This window comes from Melanotaenia boesemani, chromosome 15 (assembly GCF_017639745.1).
Source record: "Melanotaenia boesemani isolate fMelBoe1 chromosome 15, fMelBoe1.pri, whole genome shotgun sequence".
NCBI classification, from domain to species: domain Eukaryota; kingdom Metazoa; phylum Chordata; class Actinopteri; order Atheriniformes; family Melanotaeniidae; genus Melanotaenia; species Melanotaenia boesemani.
The window spans coordinates 13892779-13905823 of record NC_055696.1 but is presented as its reverse complement, the minus strand read 5'-3'; the positions used below and the strand labels follow the sequence as shown (position 1 = coordinate 13905823).

Below are 13045 nucleotides of genomic sequence, written 5' to 3'. Positions count from 1 at the left end.
TGATATGTTCATTTAGTGTTAAGGAAAGACCTGAAGTTGTAGTTAAGTGTCCAAGAAAATAATATAAGTCAATATAATGACCTTTGTAGTCATGGAAACATGACTGTGTGGGTTACTTTGGGCTGGGCTCTACTTTTCTCACATCAACACTCATCTCCTGACTCTAAAGAAAACACATGCTATGATGCAATCTGTCAGGCACACATACAAACATACTATAAAATAACACCAACTGTTGCTGCTCAGAATTAAATGTGTATGTGTGTGTGTGTCTTGATGTGTGTCGCATCACCAGCTTATATGATGTCCCAGCTCAGTTTTATTGATTTATTTGTTGATTGATGTTTCTAAAAAGTTGCTTCAGTCGCACAGCTGCACAGACGGGAAAACACATTGATGTATTTATGAGGGAATTTTTCATGACGTTGAAAATTTTTGGCTGTGTTTTAAAAGCTTTTCTCTCTCTCTCTCTCTCTCTCTCTCTCTCTCTCTCTCCTCCCAACCCCCTTCTCCCTCTTTCTCGATCTACCCAACTAGCAATCCCAGGAATGATCGTCCCATCCATGTAAAGGTGTGAGTGCATGATTTTGTGTGTGTGTGTGTGTGAGAGAGAGAGAGAGAGAGAGAGAGAGATGAACCAAGCACACTCTTGCCTATCCTGTTGGAGGATTTGTGCAACTCAGACTCCGGTCGGGGATAGAAGCAGTCATCCTGATCTGAAGGAACAAACTCAACTCAGGCCCTTTCTAACACAAAACAACTTCAAGTAAAACACAAGAAGAACAAAAAAGACTGTTTGCAAGAAAATAAGTTGTTAAGACTTTGTACACCATAATGCTTTTATAGGAGAACGGCCACACCTACATCATGACTCTCCATGGACACAAAAAGTATGTTTATTTTGGAGAGAATTCACTTCCTCCCTTGAGTGATCAAATTCTTTTTAGTTGTTTTTTTTTCTTTCTTTCTTGCTTTCTTTTTTTTTTGTGCAAAAGTTAACGTGTGATAAGCATCTTTTAACTGTAACCCTCATGATGGGTTGTCTATTTATAAAGTTTTGTCTTTAATGAAGGAATATAATGTGAAGAAGACCTGGTGAGTCAAAAAGATGATTCGCAGGGTCAGGTCCAGCCAACACAGACAAGCCAAACCAAACACACACTTTCACCTCTCTTTGCCAAATGCACACCCTCATCACTCTTTCTTCAACAGCTCTCAGACTGCGAATCCTCCTCTGCTTTTAATCATTCAGCTGAAGGAGTCAGGTGCTTCCCGCCTGCACCTGATGCTGCAGTTTTATCCATTCATAACTTCCCTCTGTTTATTTTGAGCTTGCTGCTGTACTTTTTAGAACACGTGAATGAATCTTTTCACTTGATACAAGTTGCTGAGAGAAAATAAAGTCCCAGAATTAGGCTTCTTCCATTGCTAATTCAAGTTAGACTGTAAGAGGATAACTAAGTGAAAAAAAATGCCATAGAAGAATGCAGCTTCATTTATCAGGAGAGTGTGATTACTGGATGCAAACAGCAGCACTATTTGACCCAAAAACAGTTTCTTTCGCTGCATCAGGTTTAAAGTCGGCTACAGCCACATTTGTAAGAGTGTAAACATGTCTTAAAGGACTGCTGCCATTTTTTGCGTGTGTTTGCATTAGTGTGTAGAAGAATTTTTTAAATGTCTCAACAGATATATTCTTTTTTATGTTTGTGGTGTTAATAATATTTTACTGTGATAAGCTGGCCAATTAGATCATAATTCTTCTTGTGCCTGTCCTCTGATCGGGGTTGATTGGTAACATGAGCAGGAAAACTAACTGATGGTATGTCTTACAAACTGTGTTGCAAAAAAATGCCAAATAACTTTGAGTGATGTAGAGCACTTATCCCTGCTGTCAGGTCCAAAACACAAAAATGTTTACATTCAAAATAGCTAAATTAAGTCCCAGAACTCAGAATTTTACTTGAAGACTGTTGTGGGACTAATGTGAGTCATTTTTCTTGGAGTAAATTTTTGACTTAAGGCTTGTTTTCACTTTCACTTTCCAATTACCTTAAAAATATGCAAATTAACAAATATAAATAAAGAAAACATTGACACAACTAATGTACATGACAGCCATTTGTCAAAGATATACAATAAATTTACATTTTTAATGAAGAAAAAATATTGAACCTTAAACTAAAACCAAATTTCTTTCATACCCAAATCAGAAATGTTCATCTTAATGGATTTGCTGCTCTGATGTTTTCATTTATTTTGAATGATTTTTTTTTTTTTCTGGTTCAAGAAACAGATGTATAATGTTCGGTGATTTGTAAGTAAACAAGGCATTTTTGCAGCACAGGACATTTGGCTTTGACATGTCTTTTTAAAAAAGGGGGAAAAATACTGCCTAAATTGTGACAGTCTATTGTAAAAGTCTTTCAGCCCAGCAGTGTGTGTTGCTCAAGAGTCTTAACTGAATAATGATGATGCTAATTTTGCCAAATCCAGGATTTGGGACACTTAATGCTTCAAGAGTTCTATACCGCTGTGGTCTTTTACATAACTTTGCTTGTCATATACTCAGAAATAGCATGGTTGCCATTTCATGCATCTGCCACACTTATATAAAACATCCTTTTCAGATCTGCAGCAGGATGAGCTCACAAAGTCAGCAGTCAATGAATGAAATTGCATTTATGGAATAAACAGGTATTTTTAATGACAGAAACTGGTAACAAGCGGAGGATCTGTCTCATTTATGCAGAAATCAAAAACTGGGATAAAAGAAAATTGACATTTTCAGTACTTTGGAAAACATATTTTAATAGTTGAAAAAGAAACTGTTTAAGGAAACAAAATGAAAACCCAGAAAACTTGTCACATGTTAAGATTTGAATGTTATCAAGATATCTTTTGTGTTTTCTTTTTTTAAATGTATAGTGTCTGTTAAAAGCCACACTCCCATTGTTAACTCCAATCAAACTAAAACAAGCCATGACTTTTTTTTTTTTAAACCAAGGAGGTGTGAGAATATTTTTCATTTTTTTCATGGTGTATCATACTTGTTCAATTTAGCACCATTTTGTTGCATTATTTAGATGTAGGATTTCTAAATATGTCATTATGATCATGTGTGTTTGTCTTCCATGTAATGGACTTTAGGATGGAACAAAATTGCTCAATGAAGGCTAAAAGAGATGAAGAAAACATTTCCCTCCTTTTGCTCCCCTTCTCTTTTCCTAAAAAAAATTGAGTCACCTGTTTATTCTATCTCAATCATGGGCATAGAGACCACTCATCTGTTTGCGTGAGAGTGCCTGTGAGCGCGGTTGTGTTATTCATTATTTTTCCCTCTGACAAAAGGTGGTGTTGGAAGTTGAAGGATGTTTTTTTTTCATATATGAATACTTGTACAGGAAAGAGTAAATAGTAAGTTTTGCTTAAGGAAAGAAGATCCAGAGCACTTGTCTAACAGTAAATTCATTTATCATGGCTTGTCTGCGTTCAGGCTTACAGTGGTGAGCATGGTTCACACATTCACATTAACAGCAGTGTGAAGAAGAGGACAGAGGAAACTACTGTAAGGATGATGATGTTGATTTTGTATTATTTTGAACTTTGAATTGTAAGATAACTTTTTTGACTCTCACTATATTTAATTAAAGTTCTTTCATCTCTGTGAAAAGACTGTTTTGTGTAACTCAAATATAAGCACTGTTTAAAATGCCGTGGGACACACAAGAATCGAGCTTGTCTGTGCATACGTCCAAGGTGTAAATATTAAGGATGAAAACAGAGAAACAGAAATTATCTAAAATAATAAAGGGCATTGAAAGCTGAGCATGCAAACAGGGAGGTTGCAAAAATAATAAATTTCTCCTTATTACTATGTATTTCCCCCTTTTTTTCTTGTGCAAAATGGTTACCTTATGACTGAGAATATCTGAGTTTCTTGCTTTTATTTTGCGATTTCAGAGGAGTATTTTTTTCTCTAAATTGTACCATTTTTTATAACTTCGTATCAGTAAGTTTGACAGAACTTGGAGCATGTTTTCCTCATCTATCAAGCTTTGATTAGTCAGCACATAAAGTCTCTGTACATCTGCCTACATCCTGTTACAAACGTCCTTTGAGTGCAGATGCTTATGAAGAAGAAGAACAGATGTTGATACCCAATAATCCTCAGATTTTCATTCAAAATCTCACTTTTGTAAGACTTGCTATGACAATGTTTCTCACAGTCTTTGCATGATTCTGCTTTTCTTTCATTTGATGCTCCTTACTTTTCTATACTGTCACATGCAAGTGGTTCAGATTACAAGTTAAAGTGCAGGGGTTAGAATTACAGTACATGATTATGTTTAGATAGAATAAATACCTTAAGAGTTATCTATTTTAAGATACATTGGACATTCATTGCATTCATAGAACTGTGCATTACAGGAAAAAACAGCCTCAGGATATGTTCCACGACCACGGATTATGAAAGTACGTGTCAGACATGAGGACTAAATGTGGTAGAGATTTGTAGCACAGAAAAAAATCTAAACCTAAAAGGACCAAAAATGGAAAATAGAAAATTCATTTTTGATTTACACAAGAAACAAAACTTCCATTTTCAATAAAATCATCCAGCCAGAGAAGTCCTCCTGAGTCAGGCTGTTACACAATACTTTGAAAAGCTCAAACAATGGCCATTTGTTTCTTTCCACACATTCTTTTTTTCTTATTATTTCTTCACCTTATTTTGGTCACATTAAGCTTTTTCCATCTCCAGCAGCTCTGATGTTGAGCAAGGCCATCAGCACTGTCAACAATGTGGAAATGTACACTGCATGTGTGCAAGTGTGTGTGTGTGTGTGTGGTTTCATAAACAATACAAATGCTCTAGTGAGACTCGTTTCTGTAATGAGACAGATGGGCTCTGCCTGCAGTTTGCCATCAGCATGACCGCAGGCTGTAAGTGTGGGCAAGGCAAAAAGGGTGTGAGGTGTTACACTCACATTCCTAGCCTGAAGGCTTAATCAAAGTGGAGCCACAGATGTCTTATTGACACCAATTAGTTTCTGTCTCATGACACACACACAATCATACATTCAGAGGATGAGCAGAGCATGGCCATCTATGGTTTTATTTCAGTGAGCTGATGTGAGCTGAATTTGAGATTATTTGTGGACTCTTTATAAAAGGTTGAAGAATGTGGTAATTCACAAAGACATAGGAGTTCAATGGCTTGTTGCTTCTGAGTATGTCTCTGCATGATGATACCAAGTCTGACAAAACAGGACTGAAGAAATCCATTAGCTAATGGATCTTTCCTTTCTCTTTTTTTCTTTCCTCTTTCTTTCATCCCTCCCATCCTCCCTCCATCACTACATCACATCACTGGTGCACTTAACCTCATCAGCAAGACGCACACACATATTTCAACACACACACATGCTAACCTCTTCTCTCCTTCTTTCTTCCCACCTTCTCGTACATCTGGAGTTAGAATCTTTATAAGCAAGCTGACAATAGTGGAGGTGTGGCTCTGCTCTAAAAACAATGTTAAAATCAGGAATATATTTGTTTCATGTTGTAAACGGGACAGTGAGACGACACAGTTACAGAACATGTTGCTGCTGTAAGTAATCAAAGAAACACTGAACTTTTTGTAGGATTTTGTCTTTTCACTGACAGATTTTAATCTTTTAACATGTGTGGATGAGGCAGGTTTCACTTGTAGGTGATTTTAGGCTTCATTCACTAAATGGCAACATCTTGGGTTGCTGAATTGAATAATGGGTCCATTTCTTTGTTTTGCTTGAAGTTGAGGATTGTTCATCTTTTTAGCCAAATCATCTGACTAATCTCATGTCTAATCTTTCAAAGCAACACTATGTAAGATTCCAAAATAACATAAACAGATAAAAAAGCATTAAAAACAACGTGTTACAGAAATTTAAACTCAGGAAAAAGGCTGGGATTCTCCAAAATATTAAAACTGTTTCCTGTTAACTGTTTCTTGACCTCTTCAGAGGTATGTTTCACATCAGTGTCAAGCTGAGAGACCCACAGCTCACAAGATTTTTCTACCTGATGTTTTCTTCCAGAGTCTCTGTGTTGTTGCAAAAAAGAGAGAGCTGAACTAATCAGAGTTTAAAAATAAAGGATTTGTTTGCACTGACAATAAATATTAGCAATGTCAGCAATTACAGAGAAAGTCTTAAAGATGATTAAGATGATTAGTCTTAATAATGATAATGAATTCGTAATGTTACATTAGGAAAAAAAAACAGAAAATGTAAAAATTTATTGTTAAAATCTAATACAAATTGTAACCATCTTACGTCACTTATCCCATTTCCACCCAGAAAGAGTTATCTCAACGCTGAGCCCCACAATAGTTGAACACACCACTCAGCTGGCCAGAGCAGCAGGAAATACCTGGAGGACATCATAAAGTCCATGTATAGGCAGCTGCTGAGTTTCTGTGTGGGTGTACTGAGGTTCTGTAGTTCTATCTGTAAAATAAAGAATCCCATATTGCATTGTACAAAAGTTGATTGAACTGGCTCTTAAGAATGTGACTGTGTCAGTCGACTTTCTCCATTTACAAACTGGCTTCTGCCTGCAGTGCGTGTTCTTACACGGTGTCATCGGGTGATTTAAGGGTGACAGCTGTGGAGGAAGGAAGCATCAAGTTAACAAGATCAGAGGAAAATTCAATTAGAAAGAGATGGAATACGAGGATAAATGGGAGATGAAAAAGAAGAAAAGGATTATATATATATAAATATATATATATATATATATATATATATATATATATATATATATATATATATATATATATATATATATATATATGCAGAGCTAAAGAACAATAAATGCTAAAAATGTGTTAAAGATTTGGCCTGTGCGTTTGAATGAGTCACACTAAAGTTAAGTACAGGGGATGACACCCTTCACTGATGCCACTTTAAAACCACTTGTAAAACACACTTTAACAAATACACACTTACACACAATCATACCCACTCACTGAAATGGAGGGTTTGAAATTGAGCTGGGACTTGGTCTAAATACTCCAAACAATTATCTTTCTCTCCTAGCCTAGTAATCCATTTCCCATATATTAACATCTGCCTCTTTTTTCCTTTCTTTCCTCCTTCATCTCACCTCCTCTTCTGTCACACATATTAAACCTCCTTCTTTTTTCTTCACTCACCGATTGAGTTTGTGAAAAATATCACTGATTTATGAAAGCCTGTCACTCGTGTCCAGATTCTGGTTACTGTTAACTACAAGTAGCAAACGGCTTTAACTAAATGTTTCTGCCTCTGGAAGAGAGATAAATACAGTGTTTTTGAAATTAGAAAATGAAGAAGCAAAAGAGAAATATTTATTTGTTTATTTGTAAAGTTGTTTATTTTCTGGGGGGGTTGTTTATCTTCTAATACAAGAAATTACCTTCCAACAGATACAATTTAACTCCCACAACTCAAAAACCCCAACCCACCCATACTCCCAATCAACCTACAGCTAAAGGATTAGAAACAAAATACAACAAAGGATAAAATAACCAGTACCAAAAAATACACAATGAAGAACAAGAGACAGAATAGATAATTATGTCCAAACGAATCTATATATCCACACAGGCCTAGCAAAGAAATTTGTATGTTTGATAAAATGTGACTGACATCAATGTTATAACTGAACTGAATTAAATTGTATAATACAATAATACTGTATATGACCTGTGGTCATATTTGGGGGAGAAGCACAGTTTTCTTTAAGAATAAGAATAGTTTTCTCCACATGCTTTATCCTGCTTAGGGTCACAGAGGGGGCTGGAGTCTCAGTGGTCTCATTGGTGATAAGTCCAGGTATTCCCTGGGCATGTTTATCAATTTATAATCATCAATTCACCTAAAAACAAATTTCTTTGGTCAATGTGAGGAAACCAGATCACCAGGAGAAAGCCCACACAGGCACAGGAAGAACAGCAAGCGACACCTTCATGCTGCCTCAATCCTGAGGGGAAAAAAAGCCAGTGGCAGGACCAGAACTAGATCTCTCAGTACATCTATGCTTTTAATCTAAAGCTGTGACATCAGCACTTACTAACTAATGATATCATAGTCGGGAAGCCAGGAAGTTGAGATTGTCACTGCTCAAGAATTTGTGAAAACTGATAAGAATAACTGATAATGATATCATTTTGTTGTGTACAAAAAAAATGTACCTCTGCCTCTAGTCTGCCTGGCCACGATGATGTCAGTGCCGTGTGCTAATGTGTGTGTGTGTTGGTGTATGTATCACACCATAAAATGTAAATAATATCCTAATATGTCAATGCAACCTGAGTTATGAAAGTCTGTACTGTACCCAAAAGCCCCTTCAGCCAATCAACCTTGTCTTCACAGGCCGTGTAGTAAAATCTGGATTTAAACAGGGCCGAAAAACTTCTCCATAGTTATTGTGGAGAAAGAGGATTTAAACATCTCTTCCATGCCTGCCTTATTTTTTTATTTTTTTTTTCTTAGCCCTGTGATGGACTTTGTTAATAAAAATAGGCACAAATTTACTGATCTATTTGTTATGTTCATGTTGGATTACTGCTGATATTGTATCTTTAATTTTTCTAAATGGCAATGGCTAATGTCAGAGGCTTTTAGAGTATTTAAACGTATCATTGACAAAAGTAAGTTGCTCCATTGCTAAATATCTTAGGCAAAGATTTCTTGACATCAAGAAGACTTTTAGGATCCTGGTCAAGACGCTAAACCTTTTGAAGACACAGGGGCGCACTCCAGAATCAGCACCCTGGACAGCAGTCCTCACAGTCCTCACACCCGATTAAATTTGTTTGAAAAGCAGCCATCTTTGTTCTGCCAAATATATATATGAATGTATATATATATATATATATATATATATATATATATATATATATATATATATATATATATATATATATATGTGTGTGTGTGTGTGTGTGTATAGAGAGAGAGAGAGAGAGAGAAGGGAGAGGATACACATCTTTATTTATCAAGTACAACTAACAAATGAATGGAAAACTCTTATCCAGTATCTATTTTGTAGTTTAACTCTTAAATTCTAGTGTTGCTTTGAATCACTAGATTATGTTATTTCAGTTGACAGCAATAAGTAGCTAAACATACTTTTATTTACTAAATGTTTGTGCAACTTTAACCTCTCGATGCCAAACTTACTCCTCCATAATTCATTCCATCTTTCTGAGAGGTGGTGTTGAAGCTGAGCCAGTTGACTAATGCCTCTGCCCGGTCGACATGGGCAGAGGCACGGGGCGTGGGTGTTTGTACAGTTTGTACGTGGGGCGTTTGTGCAACTTAACTCCTGATATTAGCTAATTTGTGAATATTTGAGCATTGGGAGCTTATAGTACATGTACACACAGACACACACACACATCTCCAGTGTTTTTTAGTTTCAGCTTTTTGCTGCCAGCTGAAATCTCATGCAGGAGGTCTGTAGCCTCTACTGACCTCTTCAGCAACCCCTGGGAGCCTCTTTCAGAGAGCTGTTGCCCAAGTGTGTAACACTGAACACTGTGCAAGAGTTAATCTCCTACTGCGCTCCTACAGCAGTTAACACTGGCCACACCACCAAAAAGAGAAGAGATGCCTATCGTTCATGGACTTTAACCGGACAGATCTGCATCCCTTTGAATGCAGTTTGATATCAACTGCAGAGGCAAACATTATCTTTTTTTCTTGTATCACTACATGAAACAACACAAAAGATTCTATAAAGCACTTGTTAACACTATCACAAACCTCTTTACAGTAATATCTTAAATGTTGCTGACAGAAATAAACAGACTTCCAAAACACAGTTGACATGCTGACATGCAGTTGCAGACATAACACATAGCCTATGCTGCAGGTCAACACAGTGAAGCTCAGCACTGCTGCATACACAAATGTACATATGGCACATTCGTTCTTCTACACACTCTCAAATACACACACCACACTCTCAAATAGTCACGTCCAACTGGGTTGTTTTTCTAAGGGGTGTTTATGTAAAGGAAGTTGGATCCTGAAATTCGCTGCATACTTCACATTTATGAAAGTTGGAAACAGCCTGGCTGCTGATATGATTACACTGAGAAGCAAGCAGGAAAACGCTCTGACATTCTCATATGGAAGTTATTATCTCCATCGCTTTCTTTTTCTATTTATCTTCACCTCCTATTCTAACCCCCCTTATCCTCTGACTTTCTCCCCTTTTGTTCCTTTTTCTTTTAAATTCTCTTTGTTTCTTACATGTTGCTTGTGTTAAGGTTGCTCAAGCAGCATGCATGTGGTGCCTGAGGCCGATTGTTTTTTGTGTAGAAACAGGCATCATAAATAAAGTGCACATGCACACATACTTACAGTGAAATGCTTTGATTAATGGTTAGTTGGCCTGACTTTTTTCTCTGGATTAGGCACAGTGTAAAGCATTAAAAGCCCATAATTCATTAATAACACCCCTTCAGATTGTGTTTGTGTGTGTCTTTCTCACAAGCCCCCTCCACCCATTAATCCACTTCCAAAATGACATCAGAAAAGTGAAGAGTGAGATGACTGACAGCGACCTGGACAACAACGGGGACTGTGTGTGCATGGACGTTGGGTTCTCACACCCTGCATGCTGTAATGCGACAATCATCCCTGACCAAATAAAGTTGGTGAAGACAGAAGAAATAGACGTGAAGTGTTGCATGCACTCACATATTCACACACTGAAACTGAGATCCACCCTGCCTGACTGCAGCCTGCTATCCAAACATTGCATCAAAATTCCAAGAAACATGACAACAGTAATCTGAAACGTAGGAGCAAGCCTGTTGCTGACCTCAGGTCCTGCAAAGACTAAGGAGTCACCGCTCAAATGTGTTTCAAAGTTATTTTGAACGGATGTTTTACCTTACTCATATGCAATTCATGGCTGTGACCTTTTAACATCAACACCTGTAACAGGTTATTGGGACTGCAAAGTCAACATTTTTTACAATTAATCTGACCTCACAGACTCACAAATTACTCGAGATAAAAATGCACAATAAAACTGAAATAAGATAAAAGTGCAATTAGCTGAATAATAGAGGCAAAAGTGTAGATCATGGGGTGTGTTAAAGAAATCTGTGTTTTTTCAAGCTAGTTAGTATCTGGAATAAAGTTGGTCTGATGGAGATAACCACCAGACTGCTTGAAAAGTCCTAATGATTTCAACTGTGCATGAACATAGATATGCAGGAGAATCCACTGCACGCAAACCACTGCAGTGTAGTTGAAATTATAAACATGTTGCAGTCAATCATTAAAGTCCAGAAACATGATTGAGCCACTTTTTGTTGATTGTAAAGTGATGACTTTACAGTGGAACATCTGACAAATAAATTAAGAGAACATCCTATTGGGAGCTTTGAGAGTGACACTGATGTCAGACAGTGGACCAAACCATTTTTCACATTCCAAAAAGTAGCTCAAAAAACTTTAAGCACTTCTTATATTGTGTTATAGGTAAAAACTCTTTTTTTTCCAAAAAAGTCATGGCTCTGCCCTCATTTTTGCAATTTTGCCCTCATGGCACATTGATATTTATTACTGACATTCTTTGGGATATCACTGGATTCCAAAATTAGCCTTCACTGAGTGGCACCAAAGTGCAAAAATCTACCAACATTCGGTATTGTTGCTTTAATTGTCTTATTGTAATAAAAATGGTGGCTGAAACGGCAAATTACAACCAATTCATTACCCCCGGAACCCCTAACCTTAAACCCATGGTGGCTGCAAAAACCTAAAAAGGCCAGCTCTAGACCCAGGAGCAGTTACACTCTCAGGCAACTGCAAGTTAAAGCTTATGATGCTTAAAAGCTAGGGTTGAAGCTCTGAGCTCAAAACCTTTGCACTTCAGTTGTGAAAGTTTTGATTTAAAACCAACTTCTAATATATTGCACTATTCTAAATATTGGTTGGTTTCTTTTCTGAAACCAATTTCAGCACATTGTGCAGCAAAATTAATTAAATGCAAGAAATGTGCATTTACAATACCAATCAGGGAAGAAAATGAAGTTACACAAGCTAAAGACACAGAAACAGTAGTATTTCAAAAGAACACAAAGCACAATAATCAATTCATGAGTTCAGGGCATCAATAAAATATGCACAGTCACTCCTAATTACAGTAAATACAGTTGTTGTCTAAAAGTACAAAAGGGCAATCAGTCACACAAACATGTAGTTTTCTGTAACAACAGAAAGATTATAAAATGTCCATCACTGTAAATAAGAAAATGTTCGCATTGGTTGCATTTACCCCAACTGGTTGAGGGGCTGCCCCATGTATAGACGCTACAGCGTTTCACTGCAGCTGACCCAGGTTTGAATGAAGGCATAAATTGTTTAGAAATTGAATTTACTGCCAGCAGATCACCCAAAGTGCTACATTCTGTAACTTCCAATCAGAGTTCTGGTTTGTTATCTTGTGTCTTGCATTCATGCCTCTTTGTTTAACCACTTGTGGAAACTACCGTGTAATCAAATACTTCTGCTACTTTATGTTTCCTCATTTTTAATCAAATAAAAAAATTCTATTTGAAAGCTACAGTTATTAGTTACATATTTCAGTATGCCACAAATCAACTCCAGGTGCAAACTTTCATCTGTGATCAAGAAATGAGGCAAAAAAAAAAAAAAAAAAATGTCTAAAGTCAACATAAAATCTGAAATTATATCATGCTAACAAATTCTTTTGGCTGCACTCTAAAATCTCTAATCTTATGTAACAAGTACAAATAAACTGATCTTTCTCACTTTTATTAATGTGTTTTTAATTTATGTTATTACTACCCTTGCATATGTTAAGCGTAATAACTGATCTTATTACAGTTTTTGCAAATGAGCCCACTTTTACAAATAACAAACATGCATGTTTTTATGACTAAACAGAATTTAAGCAAGAAAATATTTCATCCAAATAATCAATGTAAATTCAGTCTTACTAAAACTTACAAAAAATGCACAGTACATGC

The 13045-nt window shown here is 36.5% G+C and overlaps 1 protein-coding gene across 1 annotated transcript in view; it reads left to right on the top strand.

Annotated features, from left to right (window-relative positions):
• LOC121654758 (transcription factor COE1-like) overlaps positions 1–3673 on the top strand; it is a 95325-nt gene extending 91652 nt beyond the window's left edge. Inside the window, exon 17 of the mRNA XM_042009030.1 lies at positions 538–3673. The gene's annotated coding sequence lies outside the window, so the exon portion shown is untranslated. The remainder of the gene's footprint in view (positions 1–537) is intronic.
• Positions 3674–13045: the final 9372 nt, after the last annotated feature.